We start from the raw sequence: 5,616 nt of genomic DNA on the forward strand, positions 1-5,616 counted from the left end.
CTACTGACAACACACATGGCACTATGCTGAGAGACCCCATGCCCTGGGAATTGGAGGAGCCACGCAGAGACCCCTGCCAGTGCTGATATGCTTCTACCGCCACTGGATCCACAAGACTTTGCACCCATTGGCCTGTGATCATCCTGCATACAGCATTATTACATGTGTTTCATGTGTCTGAAGAGGAATTTATAGATTAGTGTCTGACAGATGGGTTAATATCAGACTTATGGACTTGATCTGGACAGGGCTGGGATGTTTTCTCAATATTCAATTGCTCTTGTATATGAAGCTCTTATATACATATGAGTGTTTATGAATTTGCTTCTATCATCTAACCAGACTAACACAGTTACCAACAGAATGCAAGCTGTTCATGTCACTTTGGGATCTTTCAACATAATTAGGGCTCTAGAATGAGCAAAAACTTCTATCATTGTCAATATGAAAACTCTATATTTCAAATTTTTTGTTATTACAAAACTGTGCCAGCTTTTACAAATTTCCTGCAGGAGAACATTCCCTGTGGCAACTCAGATTTTCCTTCATATACAAACTCAGTTGAGCAAACATTTATTGAGCAGCATTGGCAATACTCATACAATTTATGACACCAAGCAGAACTTAAAGAGAACAGCTCACACTCAGATGACCTCTCCTAAATCAATTTTTAATAATTATGTTGCAAAAGTCAGAGCAAAAGAAAACATTCGTTCACCCTTGAAAAGGGCTAGAAACAAGTACACCTTGACTCTACATACATATTCAACAACTGATTTTGTAATCAGAATGTCCCATGCCTTCCTAACCTATAAGTTCAAGTAAGGCCACACTATATAAATTCCCAAGTACTCTTGGAATAACCTTTGCATAAGAATCAATGTCTACTTCCAGAGATCTCCCACTTATCTGAGGCAGTCTCTACCATGTTTCTGATTGGAATTGGAAGGAAATCTGCATGCACTTGCAGCACTGCTGTGCTGGGCTTATGACTGGCTGTAGTGCTGCTCCTCCCATGGCAGACAAGTTGACATGCTATGCAGATGCCGGGGGACAGGGTTGGGGGTAAGAGTGCATATACTCTGAATCGGTACTGCTTGTATGTAAATTTCAAAGCATGTCTCCCTGAGAACAATTTCTTCACCTCTGTCCCTATTTACTCTCCCTGTGGTGGGCCAAACTTAGTCAGACTGAGGCTAAGCAGTCTTTCTGATGCATTGTCCAGATTAAAATCTCAGGAAGCTTCATTCCCATGACCCATGTCATCTCTAATGTATGTATTTCCTGATGAGGACCACTGAAGTTTCTCAGATTAATCTCCCCACGTGCGAACTGGTTGCCAGATTTCAAGCAAAAAAGAAAACAAAACAAAACTAAATGAAAAAAAAACACACGCTGCTTTTTGTCATTTTCGGAGACCTGGTGGTATATAGTGGTTACATGTTGGCCTGCCACTTTCAACGTCAGCGGTTCCAATCCACCAGATGCTCCTAGGAAGAAAGGCAGGGACTTCTACTTCCCTCGACAGCTACCACTTACACTTAGTGTCTCAGAAACTCACAAGGGGCAGTTCTAACCTGTCCGATGGTGTCGCTCTGAGTAAGCATTGACTTAATGGAAGTGAGGTTTTTTGCTTGTTTGTTTCTTTTCTTTTTTTTTTTGTTTGTTTATTTTCTAATGCATTGCCTAGGGACCATTAATTCTTTCTTGGGAGTTTCATAATTTCTCCAAATATATTAATGGCATAAACAACTCAATGGTAAGCCTTCCTTCCTTTAGAGACAAGCAAAGAAACTCCAGAAGTCAAAAAAATCTGTTCAGCATATTGTTTCCATGCCGAGTTATATTGCTGCTACATTTTGGCCCAGTGCAAATTCCTCTGGTTGTTGAACATGGTGCTTTCACACTGGCCACCTCTGCTCGTTACAGTTCTTACTAAGCGATCGCTCTTAATACTCAAGGTCGCTTATCCTCATAGCCCCAGCTAGCTCCAGAAGCAATTCCTACAAAGATAACTTGTTCGTGAATTTATTCACTGCAGTTTCCATCCTCCCCAAATAATTATATCCCTTACTTCTCAGACTTCCTCTGGAAGAATACTTTTAATACTTTCCAGTTAGCTTTTTTCCCACTGGCAGTCCTTGACTCAACGGGAGGAACAAATAGAACTTTCATGTGTAACAGAGCATCTTCTGTTGGGTACCTATGACACAGGAAGCTCCACCTACCACTTGAGGCTACCTGTAACCCTGTGTATATTTTTATTTCTCTTAACAGCATGGTTTTAGAGTTTGATTCCAGAGTCAGGAGCAGTCATAAGATATATGTGAAATCCAAAAGAAAGTTATCTTATTTTCTGTAAGATATGTGGACTGGCCAAGTGGGGAAAATGTGGAAAGCAATCTAAAGTTTTGGCTACTAAGTGAAGAAGAAGAGTCCAAGGGTAGGAAACATTGGTCTGAGCAAGGGATGCACTCAACTCTAAGCTGTCTTTAAACAGAGGATTATGACCATGGGGTGTTGGTTAGGTATATGTTATTAGACCCTTCTGCATAGGTGTGAAGTCAAACCTGTCAATCAGGTTGCAGTTGGATGACATCTCTTTGATGTCATAAGCCTTTTGTATAAGAGGGAGAGAGCAAGGAAAGGCAAAACCTTTTCAGTCCTTCACCTTCTGCCATAGCTGGACCTTCAACCTGGATCCTTGACTTTGTGCTACATTGCCTGCCGATCTAAGAGCTATCAGTCGAGGATACTGTGGATGCTTTGGTTGACTTCACCTCTGCCTGTGCCCCCTGTGCTCTATGCTTCACCATTCTGGTCTGGTCCTTGATTGCCTGTTGCTTCCTGTTCATCAGCTTCTGCACGTCAGAAGCAGACTCCCTTGAACCGAACTGGCCTACCCTATTTTCACAACTGTGTAAGCAATTTCTGATATTAACCTTCCTTTATACAGCACATACAAGCTTCACTGGTCATATTTCTCTAGAGAACACAAAATAACACACATGTGGTTTATATATATAAATATATATAAGCACATGCACACACACATATGTATGTGTGTATATGCATATATGTGTATATAGATATATAGTTATATATACACAAATCCTCTTCCAGATTATAGCTATATATTACAATAGGTTGATGAGAATGTATATATATGCATGTGTGTCTATGAATATATGTGAGTATATACTTATATGCACATATATACACAAATATATGCATATATACGTATATATGCATAGATATACACACATGCATTCTCAAATATCTGTTATAATGTATAGCTATAATCTGAAAAGGATGTGGAGATGCAAACAAAATTAAGCAATATATAAATTAACTCTAAAAATATGTACAGAAAAATCCACTCTTCGATTTCATAAGTGATTCATGCTTTAGTGAAAAGAAATAATTCTTAGCTTAAGATGGCCTAAGGAGCCAAAGGCCAAGGGTCTATGTGCTTAAGAGGTCAAAGACCAAAGTGAAGTAACTGCCAGCCTGGCTGAGAAGAGATTCCATGGACAAAAGAACTGTGTCTCTAACATTTTATAGTCCTGTTCTATTCGTGGCCAATGGAGTTGATTCCTACTCATAGTAAGGCTATAAGATAGAGCAGAGCTGCCTCTGGGCATTTTGAAGCTATAAATCTTTATGGGAACAGAAAGTCTTAACTTTCTCCCATGGAGTAGCTAGCAAGTTTGTAATTCACAGCCCACTGTACTACTAACGTCCTTGACAACTGTTAGCTCTCTTAAGAAATCCCCAGGTGTGTGAATAGTGTCTATGCATGTTGTGTGGCCACTGCAGTGAATCGCTGAACACAGCAGAAAACTTGAAGGCATGCTTGGTTCCTGAAAGGGTAATGAAGATGAAGGTGGGAGATGTGGCAGTTTGCCTTGGGCTGCAGTGGAGTTGAATTGTCCTTCTCCTTTATGAAGCCTGTCATTGGCCCCATGCCATTTCCACACTAAAACAACCTGGGATACCTATGAATGAGTGACAAGTTTTGCCTGAGATGACCATGTTATTTCAGAGACACTTTAAGGCATATAAGATTAGATTAAACACAGAAACCATGAAATCAGAGAATGTTTGTGGTGATAAAGAGAATTTGATATATGTTTTAGAATTTTAAAACTTACCTTTTAAATGTCATTTTAAAATGTGTACTTGACATACTTACCTGGCAGGGGAGATACCATGATCACGAAGGTGGTTTTCCCAGGGCGAGGCTTATCCATTGCACTCCGGATGTGCTGACCCCTGCGATTTCCCCAAATGTGGGAAACTCGACTGCATAATTTGTGGTAGTGGGGGACTGCGTTCGCGCTCTCCCCTGAAAAAAAAAATGTGTACTTGAGCAATTATAGATTTGTGACTTCATTTGAAAAAGTTTTATTATTTAATAATATAGAAATATTTAAGATATCTTAATAGACATCTTATTCATTTTTGTTATTTAATTGGTTAAATATCTAAAATTTTTGGAAAACATTGGAAATTTTTAGTATTTTTAACTAATGTATAAAGATATTTATGGAATTAAAATATATTTTCTTTAAGGTGAATTACAACTAATTCATATATACTTAAGGAAATAAATATAAGCAAGCTATGAAGGCTTTCTTAAACCTGATAGTATTTATTAGAATTATATTTTAAAATATACCAGATTTACAACTTAAAAAACTACACATATGAAATTCTAAATTCAATAATCCTAGTAAGGATTAAAAATATCTAACATAAGTGCAAATATTTACACCATAAAATATATATAGCTGGTAAAATATTTTAATAAAAATATAAGTGAGATTAACTTAATATAGCATGAAAGTTTGCTTTTAAAAAATAGTTATAATTAGAAGTTTATTCTTCCAAGAATTTATCTGTAGATTGTGCCATCTACAATAGGTTTCTTTTTTTATTAGAGACAGTTTTAAGAGATTAATAGCTCATAGATGATAATATATTTTAAAGAAATATAATACTTTCAAATAATATCGTGAGAGGTTTAAAAAGAAAATAGTTTAAATGTTCTCTAAATATATCCTGAACAATTGTTTCTTAGCTCGTGCCAATTATTCTTTGTTTGGATCTCACATTGTTCTCTTTCTTATTACAAATCTTCTTTAGACCCTATTCACATTAGAAACTGAGGTTTAAAATTATTGAATACATATGTCTTTGTGGTAATGCCAGCAACTTGAAAATAATTTCTACTCTGTGCTGATTTGTGTTTTCTATATCGCTGACCACTGCACATTATATCTATCATAATGGAGTTACTGTGCTTACTTGTATTATGTCCATTTTGGATGAATAATCAAAAACTCAAACTACTTAAAGAATAGCATCCAAGAGTGGTTTAGTAAGAGAATAGGCAGAATAAGAAACAATTTAAGGTAAATTTATATGCATCCTAAATAACAAATGCATTTAATGTATAAAAGGAGTCGTGGAGGCACTGTGGGCTAGGTGTTGAAAGATGAAGCTGTCGGCTCCCATAAGTTGGAATGGACACAATGGCAGTGGCTTTGGCTTTGACTTTGGTTTAAAGTATAAAAGCAGCTGTCATCACATGCCTTTGCTATTAAGTGTTGC

The 5,616-nt window shown here is 37.2% G+C and overlaps 1 non-coding gene across 1 annotated transcript; it reads left to right on the forward strand.

Moving 5' to 3' along the window:
- The first annotated feature begins 4,187 nt into the window (after positions 1 to 4,187).
- LOC142441864 (U1 spliceosomal RNA) lies at positions 4,188 to 4,351 on the forward strand. The gene has a single exon (XR_012783169.1). It is a non-coding gene; the product is annotated as a U1 spliceosomal RNA (small nuclear RNA).
- Positions 4,352 to 5,616: the final 1,265 nt, after the last annotated feature.

The sequence above is a fragment of the Tenrec ecaudatus genome, chromosome 2 (genome assembly GCF_050624435.1).
Source record: "Tenrec ecaudatus isolate mTenEca1 chromosome 2, mTenEca1.hap1, whole genome shotgun sequence".
In the NCBI taxonomy this organism is placed as follows: Eukaryota; Metazoa; Chordata; class Mammalia; order Afrosoricida; family Tenrecidae; genus Tenrec; species Tenrec ecaudatus.